Source organism: Sus scrofa, chromosome 15, assembly GCF_000003025.6.
Source record: "Sus scrofa isolate TJ Tabasco breed Duroc chromosome 15, Sscrofa11.1, whole genome shotgun sequence".
NCBI classification, from domain to species: Eukaryota; Metazoa; Chordata; class Mammalia; order Artiodactyla; family Suidae; genus Sus; species Sus scrofa.
This window is the reverse complement of record NC_010457.5, coordinates 66,588,711-66,606,621: the sequence shown is the minus strand read 5'-3', so window position 1 is coordinate 66,606,621 and position 17,911 is coordinate 66,588,711. Positions and strand designations below refer to the sequence as shown.

The 17,911-nt window shown below is 37.4% G+C and overlaps 1 long non-coding RNA gene across 2 annotated transcripts in view; it reads left to right on the top strand.

The window, feature by feature from the left end:
- LOC110256931 overlaps window positions 1–17,911 on the top strand; it is a 171,731-nt gene that overhangs the window by 42,769 nt on the left and 111,051 nt on the right. The gene's annotated exons all lie outside the window — the stretch shown is intronic.

Genomic DNA, 17,911 nt, shown 5'->3' with positions numbered 1-17,911 from the left:
CCAGCATTGCTACAGCTGTGGCTTAGGTTGTGACTATGGCTTGGATCTGATCCCTGGCCTGGGAATTCTGTATGCCACAGGATGGCTAAAAAATGAAAGAAAAAAAAATTAAATTAAAAAAAAACCCAAAAACCTTAGCTTTTGGGAGTTCCCTGGTGACCTCTTTGTTAAGCATCCAGTGTTGTCACTGCTTTGGTGTGAATTCCATCCTTGGCCCGGAACTTCTGCATGCTGAGGGTGTGGCCAAAAAGTGGTGCTCTCTCTATATGTATATATAGTACCTTCTGAACTATATATCTATATATAGATATATAGATACATAGAACTTCTGCATGCTGAGGGTGTGGCCAAAAAGTGGTACTCTCTCTATATGTATATATAGTACCTTCTGAACTATATATTTATATCTATATATAGATATATATAAAACAAAATCCAGAAATGCCCATAGGTTTAACCATACGAAAGAAAGACAACCAAAAAGGCAACCCACAGAGTGGAAGAAAATCTTTGCAAATGAAGCTACTGATGAGGGGTTAATCTCCAAAATATACAAATATCTCATACAGCTTTATATCAAAAAAAAAAAACCATTAAAAAATGGTCAGGGAGTTCCCACTGTGGCACACTAGGATTGGTGGCATCTTGGGAGCACTGGGATGAAGGTTTGATCCCTGGCCTGGCACAGTGGGCTGAGGATCTGGAGTTGCTGTGGCTTAGGTCGCAACTGCTGCTCAAATCTGATCCCTGGCCTGGGAAGTCCATATGCTTTGGGGATGACAAAAAAAAAAAAAAATGTCTACAAATAATAAATGCTGGAGAGGGCGCAGAGAAAAGAGAACCCTTCTTCACTGTTGATGGGAGTGTAAATTGGTACAACCACTATGGAAAACAGTATGGCGGTTCCTCAATAAACTATAAATAGAACTAACATATGATCCAGTAATCCTACTGCTTGGCATACATCTAGAGAAGGCCACAATTTGAGTAGATACATGCACCCTAATGTTCAGTGCAGCACTGTTTACAATAGCCAAGACATAGTAGCATAAAAAAGAACAAAATAATGCCACTTGGAGCAACATGGATGGACCTAGGGATTATCGTGCTAAGTGAAGTAAGTCAGACTGAGAAAGATAAATATCATATGAGATCACTAAGATGTGGAATCTAATTTTATTTTATTTCATTTCATTTTTGCTTTTTTTAAGGCCACACTTATGGCATATGGAAGTTCCCAGGCTAGGCATCTAATCGGAGCTGCAGCTGCCATGACCTACACCACAGCCACAGCAACTGAGGATCTGAGTCACATCTGCACCCTACACTGCAGCTCTTGGCAATGTCAGATCCACAACCCACTGAGGAAGGCCAGGGATGGAACCCAAGTCCTCATGGATACTAGTGGGGTTCATTACTGCTGAGCCACACAGGAACTCCTGGAATCTAATTTTAAATGATACAAAAGAATTTATTCACAAAACAGAAACAGATTTTAAAACCAAATTTATGGTTACCAAAGGGGAAATGTTGTGGGAAGGGATAAATTAGGTGTTTGGGATTAACATATATACACTACTATATATAAAATAGATAAGTAACAAGAATATACTCTATAGCACATGGGAATCTACTCAATACCGTGTAACAACCTAAAAGGAATGGATATGTGTATGTATATGTTTAACTGATAAGTTTGCTTTACACCTGAAACTAAAAAAGCATTGTAAGTCAACTATGCTGCAATAAAATAAAAAATAAAATATGTAGGTTTAATAAACGAATGGAAAACATAGTAGTAACAACAAAAAGAATCTAAATAGATAAATCCAGGAGTTCCCTGGTGACTCATAGGGTTGAGGATATGGTGTCACTACTGTGGTTCTGGTTGTAGTTGTGGCTTGAGTTCAATACCTGACCAGGAACTTCTACATGACTTGGGCACAGCCAAAATAAATAGAGAAATACTGTCTGTAGAAAAGGGACCAAATAGAAATTTCAGCACTTAAAAGAACCAGAAGTGGAATGGAAATCTCATTAAATGGGCTTAGCAGCAATTGAAAGACTCAGTGAACCTGAGAATTATTAGAAATACCCCAGTGCGGAGCTCCCGCTGTGGCACAGTGGAAATGAATCTGATTAGGAACCATGAGGTTTTCGGTTTGATCCCTGGCCTTGCTCAGTGGGTTAAGGATCTGGCATTGCCATGAGCTGTGGTGTAGGTTGCAAACATGGCTCGGATCTCAGGTTGCTGTGGCTATGGCATAGGCCAGCAGCTGTAGCTCTGATTAGACCCCTAGCCTGGGAACCTCCATATGCCATGATTGCAGCCATAATCAATCAATCAGACAAAAACAAACAAACAAAAACCAACAAACAAAAACCAATGCAAGGAATAGGGAAACAAATTGAAGAAAAAAATAGAATCTTAGAGAACTATAGATCAGTGTGAAGTATCCCAGCATACATTTACTGGGCATCCTAGAATGAGAGAAAGGGTGGAGGTGGGCAGAAAAAATAATAGAAGAAATAATTAATGAAAACCTCCCAAATTGATAAGAATATTAAACGACAGATTGAAGAAACCCAACAAACCCTGATATGAAAAGACAAGGTACCTCACCTGAATACCTTATAGCAAAACTGTTGAAAGACAAAGGAGAAAAATAAATTTTTGAAAGAAGCCACAGAAAAACAACTCATTATGAACAAGGGAGCAACAATGTGATTAATAGCTTACTTTTCTCATCAGAACGGTGACATCAAGAAGACAGTGTAGGGAGTTCCCATTGTGGCTGTGGTTTTGAATCAAAGAAATAACCTTACTGTTCATAAGTAATGTGTCTTTGGGGAGTTCCTGTCGTGGCTCAGTAGAAACATATCTGATTTGTATCCATGAGGATGCAGGTTCAATCCCTAGCCTCGCTCAGTGGATAAAGGATCTGGCATTGCCAAGAGTAGGTGTAGGTGGCAGATGCAGTTTGGATCCTAGGTTGCTGTGGCTGTGGTATAGGACAGCAGCTGCATCTCCGATTCAACCCCTAGCCTGGGACCCTCCATATGCTGCAGGTGTAGCCCTAAAGGAAAAAAAAAAAAAAAAGAATGTAATGACATATTCAAGATCCTGGATTTGAGTTTGGTATGGGAACTCACAACTGTAGAATTCTATATGCAATAAAATTATCCCTCAGTAATGAAAATGAGAAACATTCCTTAAGAAAACAAAAACTAAGGTTTTATTGCTTAGCAGACCTGTACTACAAGCATCACTTAATGAAATTCTTCAGGCTGAAAGAAAATGATACTTAACAGTAACTCAGAGCCACATGAAGGAATGATGAGCACAAGTACATGTGTGAGTAAATACAAAAGACCATATAATATTTTTCCCTGTCTTATTTCTTTTTCCTTTTCTTTTTTTTTTTAATCTTTTTGTCATTTTTAGGGCTGCACCCATGGCATATGGAGGTTCCCAGGCTAGGGGTTGAATCAGAGCTGTAGCCGCCGGCCTACACCAGAGCCACAGCAACGTGGGATCCAAGCCACATCTGTGACCAACACCACAGCTCATGGTAACGCCACAACGCTGAATCCTTAACCCACTGAGCAAGGCTAGGGATCAAACCGAAACCTCATGGTTCCCAGTCGGATTAATTTCTGCTGCACCACAATGGGAGCGCCCCTGTCTTATTTCTTAACAAAAGTTTTTAAAACAATAATTATAGTACTTTATTGTTGGATTTGTAACATATATGAAAGTAATATAATTAATATTACTAATGAGGGTGGTGGACATGGACCATATAGGAGCAAATTTAGTGTAATAGAATTAAGTCAGTATTTATTTGAAATAGATAGTCATAAGGTAAAGATTCATTCTGTAACCCCTAAAGCAATGACTAAAAAGAAACTTTAAACAAAATCTAATACATTAATTGAAAGAGGACTTACAATGTTACATTAAAAACATCCTTACTTTACATAAAAGACCCTAAAGGAATAACAGAAGAGTAAAAAAGGACATTTAGAAAACAATATTGGAGTTTCCGTCATGGTGCAGGAACCATAGGGTTGCAGCTTTGATCCCTGGCCTCGCTCAGTGGGTTAAGGATCTGGCATTGCCATGAGCTGTGGTATAGGTCACAGACATGGCTCGGATCTGGTGTGGCTGTGGCTGTGGCTGTGGTGTAGGCCAGCGGCTATAGCTGGGATTTGACCCCTAGCCTGGGAACCTCCATATGCCTCTGGTGTGGCCCTAAAAAGACAAAAAGACAAGAAGACAGAAAAAAAATAAAAACAAAAAAACCAAGAGATCTATTTGTCAATGAGCAAAAAAAAAAAAAAAAAGAAAGAAAGAAAAGAGCAGAAAACAATATCAAGATATCAAGATAGAAAATAAAGTCCAGCCATATCAGTAATTACAGTATTTGTGAATGGACTTCAATTGAAAGGCAGAGATTCACATTTCTTTTCTTTATTCCTGTAAAGAGTATTATTTTTGTCTTCCATTTGCCCTTCCAGATCTAGTCTTTTCCTTAGTCTACCTTGCTTTTTAACCTAGGAGGCTTATTTATTTGGATCAAATATATATACATATCCTTTGATACCTGTCAGTTTTACCACTAAGGAGACCTTCAAGAATATTGAAAGAAGGCAAGAGTATGTAGTCAAGGTATTTATTCTCCTTGAATAAATACCTTGAGGTGTTTATTCGTTTCTGTGAGGGCTCCCTTCCTGTGAGGGCACGTCAGGATATATATGTCTATATACTGAAGATGGCCTTTTCTTATGGCTCCCTTCCTGTGAGGGCATGTCAGGATATATATGTCTGTATACTGAAAATGGCCTTTTCTATGTGATACCCTCTTTCTGATTACAGTGACTAACCCCTCTACTTAAACCTATGGGTATAGGGAAAGTGAAAGTTCCTTCATTTGCCCTGGGTGATTGCATTGTTCCTTATGGTTCCTCTTCACTCTTTTATAAATAGTACCTTTGCACCTTAACCTTCCTTGGATTGTCCCAAGGGCCATCTCTGTCCTAAAGGAACCCTGGCTGATATATCTGTGATTTTTAGAATATTCAGGTTTTTGTCCTCCATATCGGACATCTTCTCTTTTAAATTTTTTTTCAATGTTGTTTATATTTTCTTAGTCTGAAAAATATTAAAAACTCTCTCTTTCACATCTTTATTCAGTTTTATAATGCCTATAATGCATATATTAATTATTTTGTTATTTTTGCTTTACATAATACCTTATGTTGACTAATTTTCATTCCATCTTGTCTTTTTATTTTAACTTCTTTCTGCTTCTCCTGTTGTATCTTCTTTGCAGTTACCAAGTAGGTGAAAACTATATGTTTACATTTTGTTCAGAGGAAACCATTTACAGAGTGTATGCTGTTTTACATATTTTACATTTTGCTGCAGTGCCTTTTTTTCTTTCAGATGTGGGAATAAAATTTTTATTTTTATTTATTTATTTATTTTTTCCATTTTCTTTCTTTCTTTCTTAATTGTTATTTCCCCAGTACAATTTTTTTTCTACTATACAGCATGGTGACCCAGTTACACATACACATACACATTTTGTTTTCTCACATTATCATGCTCCATCGTAAGTGACTAGATATAGTTCCCAGTGCTACATAGCATGATCTCATTGCTAATCCCTTCCAAAGGCAATAGTTTGCATCTATTAACCTCAAGCTCCCAATCCACCCCACTCCCTCCCCCACCCCCTTGGCAATCATAAATCTATTCTCCACGTCCATGATTTTCTTTTCTGTGGAGAGGTCATTTGTGCCATATATTAGATTCCAGATATAGGTGATATCATATGGTATTTGTCTTTCTCTTTCTCACTTACTTCACTCAGTATGAGAGTCTCTAGTTCCATCCATGTTGCTGCAAATGGCATTATTTTGTTTTTTTTTTTATGAAATGAGTAGTATTCCATTGTGTATATATACCACATCTTCCTAATCCAATCATCTGTCAATGGACATTGGGTTGTTTCCATGTCTTGGCTATTGTGAATAGTACTGCAGTGAACATGCGGGTGTGTGTATCTTTTGTAAGGAAAGTTTTGTATGGATATATGACCAGTAGTGGGATTGCTGGGTCACATGGTGGTTCTATGTATAGATTTCTAAGGTACCTCCATACTGTTCTCCATAGTGGTTGTACCAGCTTACATTCCTACCAACAGTGCAGGAGGGTTCCCTTTTCTTCACACCCCCTCCAGCATTTGTTAATTTGTGGACTTATTAATGATGGCCATTCTGACAGGCGTGAGGTGGTATCTTGTGGTAGTTTTGATTTTCATTTCTCTAATAATTAGTGATGATGAGCATTTTTTCATGTGCTTGTTGGCCATCTGTACATCTTTCTTGGAAAAATGTCTATTCAGGTCTTTTGCCCATTTTTCCATTGGGTTGTTGGAGTTTTTGCTGTTGAGTTGTATAAGTTGTTTGTATATTCTAGAGATTAAGCCCTTGTCAGTTGCATCATTTCAAACTATTTTATCCCATTCTGTAAACTGTCTTTTTGTTTTCTTTTTGGTTCCCTTTGTTGTGCAAAAGCTTGTCAGTTTGATGAGGTCCCATTGGTTTATATTCGCTTTTATTTCTGACCTGAGAAAACATTTGTAAGGTTGATATCAGAGAATGTTTTGCCTATGTTCTCTTCTAGGAGTTTGATGGTGTCTTGTCTTATATTTAAGTCTTTTAGCCATTTGGAGTTTATTTTTGTGCATGGTGTCAGGGTGTGTTCTAGTTTCATTGATGGGCATGCAGCTGTCCAGGTTTCCCAGCACCACTTACTGAAAAGACTGTCTTTTTCCGATTTTATGTTCTTGCCTCCTTTGTCGAAGGTTAATTGACCATAAGTGTCTGGGTTTATTTCTGGGTTCTCTATTCTATTCCATTGGTGTGTATGTCTGTTTTGGTACCAGTACTACACTGTCTTGATGACTGTGGCTTTGTAATAGTGCCTGAAGTCTGGGAGAGTTATGCCTCCTGCTTGGTTTTTGTTCCTCAGGATTGCTTTGGCAATTCTGGGTCTTTTGTGGTTGCATATAAATGTTTGGATTGTTTGTTCTAGTTCTGTGAAAAATGTCATGGGTAGTTTGAGAGGGACAGCACTGAATCTGTAGATTGCTTTGGGTAGTATGGCCATTTTTACAGTATTAATTTTTCCAACCCAGGAGCATGGAATATCTTTCCATTTCTTTACATCTTCTTTAATTTCCTTGATTAATGTTTTATAGTTCTCAGCATATAAGTCTTTAACCTTCTTGGTCAGGTGTATTCCCAGGTATTTGATTTTTGGGGGTGCAATTTTAAAAGGTATTGTATTTCTATATTCCTTTACTAATATTTCATTGTTAGTTTACAGACATGTGGCTGATTTCTTTTTTTTTTCTTTTTTTTTTTTTTTGTCTTTTTGCCTTTTCTAGAGCTGCACCCACGGCATATGGAGGTTCCTAGGGTAGGGGTCTAATTGGAGCTGTAGCTGCCAAGCCTATGCCAGAGCCACAGCTACGTGGGATCCGAGCTGCGTCTGCAGCCTACACCACAGCTCACGGCAATGCCGGATCCTTAACCTACTGAGCAAGGCTATGGATTGAACCCGCAACCTCATTCTTAACCACTGAGCCATGACAGGAACTCCGACATGTGGCTCATTTCTTAATGTTAATCTTGTATCATGCTACTTTGCTGAATTTGTTGATCAGTTCAAGTAGTTTTTGGGTTGAGTCCTTAGGGTTTTCTATATATAGCATCATGTCATCTGCATACAGTGACAGTTTTACCTCTTCTCTTCCTATTTGGATGCCTTTTATTTCTTTGGTTTGTTTGATTGCTGTGGCTAGGACTTCCAATACTGTGTTGAATAACAGTGGTGAGAGTGGACATCCTTGTCTTGTTCTAGACTTTAGTGGAAAGGCTTTCAGCTTTTCTCCATTGAGTATTATATTTGCTGTGGGTTTGTCATAAATGGCTTTAATTATGTTAAAGTATGTTCCCTCTATACCCACTTTGGTACGAATTTTTTTCATGAATTGATGTTGGACTTTGTCTAATGCTTTTTCTGCATCTATTGAGATGATCATGTGGTTTTTGATGTTTCTTTTGTTAAGGTGGGGTATGATGTTGATTGATTTGCATATGTTGAACCATCCTTGTGCACCTGGGATGAATCCCACCTGGTCGTGGTGTATGTTTTTTTTTATATGTTGTTGGATTTGGTTGGCTAAATTTTTGTTGAGAATTTTTGCGTCTCTATTCATCAAAGATATTGGCCTAGAGTTTTCTTTTTTGGTGGTATCTTTGGTTTTGGAATTAGGGTGATGGTGACATTATAGAATATCTTTGGGAGTGTTCCTTCTTCTTCAACATTTTGAAAAAGTTTAAGGAGGATGGGTATAAGTTCCTCTTTGTATGGGTAGAATTCACCTGTGAAACCATCTGTTCCTGGACTTTTATTTGTGGGGAGTGTTTTTATGACATATTAAATTGCATTTCTAGTGATCTGTCTATTCACTTGATCTGTTTCTTCTTGATTGAGTTTTGGCAGGCTGTAAGTCTCTAGAAAGTTTTCCATTTCTTCTAGGTTGTCAGTCAAATTTCTTGGCATACAATTGTTTATAGTATTCTCTCATGGTTTTTTGCTGCAATGTTTTTTCAAAGCAGTCGCCCCTTTTCTCCCTTCCTTCCTTCCTTCCTCCGTCCCTTCTCCCTTCCTTTCCCTCTCCCTCCCTTCCTTTCCCTCTCCCTCCCTTGTTCTTTGTTGTCTACATACTCATGTTACTCAGTCTGGCATTTTTCTCAATACACAGCATTAAGGAATGACCCCTATACATTCTTACTTTAAAACAACTGCTGGCAAACAGCCCTCTAAGCATTAACTTTGAAGACAAGTTTCTACCTCAGATTGAATAGCTACTGATATTTATCTGGCCTGTCTTGCATTTTTTGTCTTGGGTCTTCTAAGTTACTGTCAGATCTAGTTTACAATGCTTAGAATGCATATTCAAGTTTATCTTTTCATCCTTTTTCCACTCTGAGTACACAAAATTTTGTATCTTCCTACTAGGTACCCTTGATTCTTTATATATTAAAGAGAATATATAGAGCTAAATTGGAACCTTTGGCAGATTCTGATTCTGGCTCCCTCAGTATATCATTCTATACAGTTGGGAGATGCTTTTTCTATTGATCAATACATTGCAACATGTAGTAGTAGTTGAATTGTTTTCCTATCAGTGTTATTATTTGCTATTCTTATTCATAGAATGTATTTCTGATTCCATTCCCATTGTTATGATAATAAAAATTCCATTAAGATTTTGGATTTTACTGTTTAAAGTTTCTTTCTTTCTTTCTTTTTTTTGGGGGGGTTAACCCCCAAGTGTAGTTACTTGTGCTTTTTTGTATTTCACTGACTCCCAAAGAATTTTAGATGTGAAAGAATTCAGTACAGATTATCTAGTAGAATTTCCTATTTATTGAAGGTGTGGTCAAGAGGTTAAATTAGGATTCCCCTAGGAACTACCAAATGTAATAAGATACAGGCAGGTCTTCTGATTACCAGTCCACTGCCTCTGGCATTATTTACTGCTACATATTTTATTGAGTTTATTTACCAATGAATTCCTTTAGAAGGAACACTGATACAGTGAAGAATATATCTAGCTTTTAGTTATAGATTTGTTGTTTACTGACTGAAAGATTTTAGAAGTCACTTAACTTTATTTGTAATTAGAAAATTTGTCATATAAGCCAGCTGATCCAGGTTTCCCTTGATATATCTTTTACTTTTAAAATTTAGTTCCAAGTGTTTTTTATTTATGAAAAACCAAAGCAGAGACTACTTTATGTTTTTGTGAGAGGTATGAGACGACACAAAACTTGTAAGCTATGATTCTTTCCAACTCTTACTATATTTTCCAAAAGCAATTAGAGGATATCTATCTCGACTGTGCACAGTTGCGATTATGTACACATTTGAACAAATTAAAAAATTGTCTTATAGGATAAATCTTACAGAAATGAGATTTAAAAAACAACATTTTTAAAGAATTTGTGGAGTTCCCGTCGTGGCGCAGTGGTTAATGAATCCGACTAGGAACCACGAGGTTGCGGGTTCGGTCCCTGCCCTTGCTCAATGGGTTAACGATCCAGCGTTGCCGTGAGCTGTGGTGTAGGTTGCAGACGTGGCTCAGATCCCACGTTGCTGTGGCTCTGGCGTAGGCCGGTGGCTACAGCTCCAATTAGACCCCTAGCCTGGGAACCTCCATATGCCTCGGGAGCGGCCCAAAGAAATAGCAAAAAGACCAAAAAAAAAAAAAATTGTTATAAAGAGGTAGTGTAAGAGGTTAGTTGAAAATGATGTTTTACACACTCAATGTCATAATCAGGGTGAAATGTAAATGAAAAGCACAGTGAGATACCACTTTATACTCTTTGTACCCATTAGGGGTGGTTATAATAAGATAGAGAGTAGCAAATGTTGGTGAGGATATGGAGAAATTGTAACCCTGATACACTGCTGATGGGAATACATATATTATAGTCACTTTGGACAGTAGTTTGTCAGTTCCTCAAAAAGTTAAACATATATGACTTAATTTCATTCCTAGGTATATACCCAAGAGAAATGAAAACATATGCTCATGTAAAAACCTGTATATGAATGTTTATAGCAGTGTTATTCATAATAGCCACAAGGTAGAATAATCCAAATGTCCACTACTGGACAAATAGAAAAATGAAATGCAGTATAATAGCTATGGAATGAAATAGTATTCAACAATAAAATGGAATGAAGAACTGATACATGCTACACATGGTTGAATATTAAAAACATTATGCTGTGTGAAAGAAGCCAATCATAAAAATACCATATATTGTATGATTCCATTTATGTGTGAGGTATAAGCAACTCCACAGAGAAACCAAGTCCACTAGCGGTTTCTAGGAACTGGGTGAAGAGGAGAATTGGCAGTGACTACTGATGGGTGTGTGATGTCTTTTTAGGTTGATGAAAATCTGGAATTAGGCAGTAGTGGTGATTGTAGAAACTTGTGAATATATTAAAAAACATGAAATTACACACTTTAAAAAGGTGAATTTTGGGAGTTCCCTGATGCCTAGCGGTTTAGGATCCAGCATTGTCACTGCTGTGACTCAGGCTGCTCTTGTGGCCCAGGTTCCATCCCTGGCCTGGGAGTATCTGCATGTGTGTGGCCAAAAACAAAACAAAACAAAAAACAAAAAAAAGTAGTGAATTTTATTGTAAGTGAATTATATTTCAGTAGTAAAAATCATCTAAAACATGACAAGGTAGATCATCACGAATTTGTTCAAAACCAGTGATAAAGAGAAAATAAAGCAGTTTGAGGAAAAGAGACACATGACTACAGAACCACAGATATATTAAGTAGATATATCATCAGAAACAATGTAAAAAATAAGACCGTAGACCAACATCTTTAAAATAGTTTAAAAATACTGTTAACTAGAATTCTATAACCAGAAAAGTCTTTCAAACATGAAATTGAAGTCTTTTCTTTTTCTTTTTTTTTCCTTTCATGACTGCACCCTGCAGCATATGGAAGTTCCCAGGCTAGGGGTCGAATTGGAGCTATTGCTGCCAGCCACAGCAATACCAGATCCAAGCCGTGTCTGTGACCTCCACCATAGCTCATAGCAATGCCAGATCCCTAACCTACTGAACGAGGTCAGGGATCGAACCCGCATCCTCATGGATCCTAGATGGGTTTGTTACCACTGAGCCATGGCGGAAATTCCTAAAATGAAGTTTTTTGGACATGGAAAAGCTGAAAGACAAGTGATTTTTTTTTTTTAACTCACTTTTTAGGGCCATATCCATGGCATATGGAGGTTCCCAGGCTAGAGGTCAAATCAGAGCTACAGCTGCCGGACTACTCCCCAGGCACAGCAACACAGGATTCATAGCTATGCCAGATCCAAGCTGCATCTGCGCACTACACCACAGCTCACAGCAACGCTGGATCCTTAACCCACTGAGCAAGGCCAGGGATCAAACCCGCAACCTCATTGTTCCTAGTCAGATTTGTTTCTGCTGCACCATGATGGGACTTCCTACAAGTGAATTTTGATAAAGTTACAAAGTCAATTTAATGGAGAAAGGATGGTTTTTTCAATAGATAAAGCTGTGAAAATTGGATGTCCATATGCAAAAAATGGAATTTCCTCTATACTTTACTTTGCATATGTAAAAACTAACTCAGGATGGATCAGAGACCTAAATGTAAATAAAACCTCAAGTATAAAACATCTAGAAGAAAACATAAAATGAGAAAATCTTCATGATTTTCCACTAAGATTTCTAAATGCTGAATCTATAAAAGCAAAAATTGATAAATCAGTTTTCATCAAGATGAAAAATAAACTCTGCTCTTAAAAATGTACTCTTTTCCACTGTGACACAGTGGTCCCAGTCACTGCAGAGGTGAGTATTCAGTCCCAGTCACTGCAGAGGTGAGTATTCAGTCCCTACCCTGGCTCAGTGAATTGAGGGATCTGGTGCCGGCATTGCCAAAGCTGCACATAGGTTGCAGCTGTGGCATAGGTTGCAGCTGCAGCTCAGATTCAATCCCTGGCCAGGAACTTCCATATGACATGGGTATGACTATAAACATCCAAATATACACACACTCTTAAGGGAATAAAAAGATTCATGGGATAAAATATTCGCAGATCATATATCTAATGAAAGTACTTGTGTTCAGAATTTATGAAGAACTCTCAGAACTCAGTAATGAGAAAAATTACAACCCAATTAAAAATAGGCAAAGAGGAATTTCCCACTGTGACACAGTGGGTTAAGGATTCAGCATTGTCACAGCTGTGGCGTAGATCACAGATGCAGCTCAGATTTGAAACCTGGCCTGGGAACATCCATATACAGTGGGTGTGGTTGAAAAAGGAAAAAAAAAATGGGCAATTTGAACACAAACTTTACCAAAGAAGATATAAGGATAGTAAACAAGCATGTGAAAACATACTCAACATCACTAGTATTAAGGAAGTATCAATGAATACACAATCAGATGCCACCAGTTAGAATGACTAAAACTAAAAAGACCAACCAAGTTTTTGGCCAGTGTGTAGAAGATATCAAGCATTCATTTGCTGTTGAAAATATAAAATGTCATAGTTACTTAGGAAAACCACCTAGCAGTTTCTTAAAAAATTAAATATAGGAGTTCCTATTGTGGTTTAGCAGATTAGGAGCCTGGCTAGTATCCCAGGCCCCAGTCAGTGGGTTAAGGATCAAGTGTGGCTGCAGGCTGCAGCATAGGTTGCAGATGTGTCTCGGATCTGGTGTGGCTATGGCGTAGGCCTGCAGCTGCAGCTCTGATTTGACTCCTTGCCTGGGAATGTCTATATGCTACAGGTTCAGCAATAGAATAAAACTAAATAAAATAAAGTAAAATATCCTACAGAGTGATCTAGCCATTTCACTCCTTAACTTACTCAAAAGAAGTGGTTAAAAAAAAAGTGGTAGTATACATCTGCATAAAATTTTTGAACATGAATGTTCATAACAGCATCATTTGTAATAACAAAAAAATTAGATGTACAGTCCAGATATCAATTGACTGATGAATAAATAAATGAAATCTGGTATTCCTACAATGGAATATGACTTAGAAATACAAGGGAAAAAATGCTCAACATCACTGATTATTAGAGAAATGCAAATCAAAACTACTATGAAGTACCACCTCACACCAGTCAGAATGGCCATTATTAATAAGTCCACAAATAGCATGCTGGAGAGGGTGTGAAAAAAAGGGAACCCTCCTGCACTGTTGGTGGGAATGTAAATTGGTACAACCACTATGGAAAACAGTATGGAGGTTATTATCAGAAAACTAAATATAGAACTATCATATGATCCAGCAGTCCCACTCTTGGGCATATATCCGGACAAAATTTTAATTGAAAAAGACACATGCACCCACATGTTCATTACAGCACAATTCACAATAGCCAAGACATGGAAACAACCTAAACGTCCATTGAGAGAGGAATGGTTTAAGAAGATGTGGTATACAGACACAATGGAATACTACTCAGCCATAAAAAAGAACAAAATAATGCCATTTGCAGCCACATGGATGGAACTAGATACTCTCATACTAAGTGAAGTCAGAAAGACAAATACCTTATGATATCACTGATATCTGGAATCTAATATATGGCACAAATGAACCTTTCCATAGAAAAGAAACTCATAGACTTGGAGAACAGACTTGTGGTTGCCAAGGGGGAGGGGGAAGGAGTGGGACGGACTGGGAATCTGGGGTTAGTAGATACAAACTATTGCCTTTTGAATGGATAAGCAATGAGATCCTGCTGTATAGCATTGGGAACTCTATCCAGTTACTTGTGATGGAGCATGATGGAGGATAATGTGAGAAGAATGTATATATATGTGTGTGACTGTGTATGTGTATGTGTGTGTATGTGATCAGGTCACTTTGCTGTACAGTAGAAAATTGACAGAACACTGTAAACCAGCTATGGTGGAAAATATAAAAATCATTAAAAAAAGAAGTAAATACAAGGGAAAGAACAATTGATACATGTAACAAAATCAGGGAATCTCAAAATAGTTATACTGAATGGAAGAAACCAGACAAAAAAAGAATACATGCCATATGATTCCATTTATGTAAAATTCTAGAATTGCAACATAATCCATTGTGATTGGAAGTAAATCAGTGGTTCTGGGATTACAGAAGTGAGTAACAAGGAAAAGTTTAACATGGAAGAATTGAGACGGTAATATTAATAAAGGCCCATGAGGAAACTTTTGAAGGTAATGGATATGTTCAATAAGCTTGATTATATTGATGGCGCAGCAGAAACGAATCCAACTAGGAGCCCTGAGGTTGCGGGTTCAAACTCTGGCCTCGCTCAGTGGGTTAAAGATCCAGCATTGTTGTGAGCTGTGGTGTAGGTCGCGGACACAGCTTGGCTCTGGTGTTGCTGTGGCTGTGGTGTGGGCCAGCAACTGTAGCTCTGATTTAACCCCTAGCCTGGGAACTTCCATATGCCACACCCACGGCCCTAAAAAGAAAAAAAGAGAAAGCTTCATCTTCTTAAAGAACACGTAAATAATCATGAACAAAATGTTGGTAGAAAAATAATTATTAAAGGCCATTCTGAAGAAGTCTCTGATGGAATGAGGAACAAATTATTGAACGCTGGAGGAATGGCAATCCTTGTTATGGTGTACCATAGACTTTGCCTTAATTGTGTTCTTGTGTTTTGTGGAAGATAGAACTTGTGAGTAATGAATGTGTATACTTATTAGGAAAGATTTCTAAGTAAAGCATTAAAGGTGTGGCTTGAATCCTCTTTATTGCTTGTAGTAAAAGGTGAGAAGAGAGAGATGAATTGAAAACAGATTGGTTAAGCAAAATGGAACCAGATTTGGATATTTGGAAATTTTCAGCCTATCCATATTGCAAAAAATGAAAAGCTTGTTCTGACAAAAACGCTTAGGTTGTAGCTGAAGGGCCATTTGATAAAGAGATCTATCATAGGTGCAACTCGGATTTAATCAGCCTTTTCAGCAGGAGCAGGAAGAGAGAATTATACCAGCAGAGACTCTATCAGTTTGAACTAAAGAGACAAAGAAAACAGGACAAAATGAAGGATGGCTGTAGGACCTTGATTCTACAGGACAGGCCTTCAGACCTGTTTAGCTGCAAATGTGTGTTATTCTTAAAGAAATATGAAGCATGGTCCCAAGATGATTTAGAGATCATCAGAGCTGACACTCCCACTCCAGGCCCAGAGAACAAGGCTGTTTCCTGCTCAGTTTCAGATGCAATAGCTTTCAGCTGCCATCCCATTGTGCCCATTTATGCTACTAAGCCAAAGAGGATTATTCTCAAACCTTAAGATCTAATGGAAGGGGTACCTGTTGCAGGTGCAGTAGAAACAAATCCACCTAGTATCCATGAGGATGCAAGTTCAATCCCTGGCCTAGATCGGTGGGTTAACGATCTGGCATTGCTGTGAGCTGTGGTATAGGTCACAGACTCCTCATGTCTTCTTTCTTTCCTATTTCTCCCTTTTGGAATGAGAATATCCAAAATGAGAACGTCTTCCTTTGCCTGTCCCACCATTGTATTTTGGAAGCTTATAACTTGTCTGGTTTTGTTATGTTAACAACTAGAGAGGAATTTTCTGTCATGATGAGTTGTATTTCCAATCTTACCCATGAGACTTTGGGGTTTAGACTTTAAAGTTGGTGCTGAAATGAGTTAAGACTTTTGGGGCTGCTGAAATGGAATGAATGTAGTTTACATGTGGAAAGGATGTGAAAGTCAGTAAACTTACCTTTGGTGAGTGGCCTAATCCCTAGGAAATCTCAACTACTTGATGACCTTAATGGGAATCTAATGATAAATTATATACACTCACACATTAATATATACTCATTTGCTATGTATGTGTGTGTGTGTGTGTATATATATATATATATATATATATATATATATATATAAAATGTATATTTATATATTCCTCCCAGCTATAAATCTGTGAAGCTGTAAATCATGTAAGTGTGTAGAAAGGAAGTCAGTACGACAAATACTAAATTGGTATAAACATCACCTCATTAAAGTGAAAAAAAAAGTTACTCCAACAATCTATGGAAAATGTATTACAGAACAAGAGAAAATTAGTATTATTCCCCATGTTAATGAAACAATATAACACTAAAAACTAACTAGAAGAAAATCTTATAAACATTTTCAATTTCTGTCATAAAGGTTAGAGAGTAGGTATGTTGTTAATACAAGTTGAGCAGAAAACCTAAATGAGAATAGAAAAATCTTAGGTAAAAAAGGAGTTGAGTGATACGAAGAAAGATTTCATGGTGATTAAAAATGCACTGATAGAATTTAAGTCTATATTAGAGGCAATATGTAACTAAATAACCATGCAGACAAATCAGTGATAACTATCTTGAGTTTACTATATAAGCAGAGGTAAAGAAGAAGAAAATATGCAAATCATATTATAACAGAAACATATTCAACTTAGGTATCCTGTAAAATAACTGGAAAAGAAGCAAACATTAAAAATGTAAGATTTTTAATCTAAATATTCTAATTAAATAATTCAGCCTAATAAAAGAAAAATCAAGGTAAAAGAGAACCATTCTTAAATGCAACTGATGTCTTTTTGAATTATTGTAATAAGGATAAACAACTAAGCAAAAGAATCATTTACTTAAAGTAAAAATCAGGATGGTCTCAACTCTCTCTATAAATTCCCTAAGACCGTGGAGAGAGAGAGAATTTTAAGAGGAAGGATAAAATTGATTTAAGAATTTTGTGCTCAGGAGTTCCCCTCATGGCTCATCAGTTAATGAACCCGACTAGGAGCCATGAGGGTTTGATCCCTGGCCTCGCCCAGTGGGTTAAGGATCTGGCATTGCCATGAACTGTGGTGTAGGTCACAGACACGGCTCAGATGTGGTGTAAGCTCGCGGCTATTGCTCCGATTCAACCCCTAGCTTGGAAACCTCCATATTCCATGTGTGCGGCTCTAGAAAGAAAGAAGGGAAAAAAAAAAAAAAGAATTTTGTGCTTAACTGATTTGTCTTTCATGTATGAAAAGAACCTGAAAATATTCTCAGATTTTCAAGGGTTCAGAAAATATTTATTTTCCCAACCCATATAGAAAAAAACTTCATAAAGACGTACTCCTGAACTGAAAGATGGTTTTGTTTTTTAACTTTCTGGAACCACTTCAGTGAAAATGCTGTGATGTGTATACGTTTCCAATCCAATTGCTAATTTTTACTCTTAGTTTATCAATGGCAATTGAA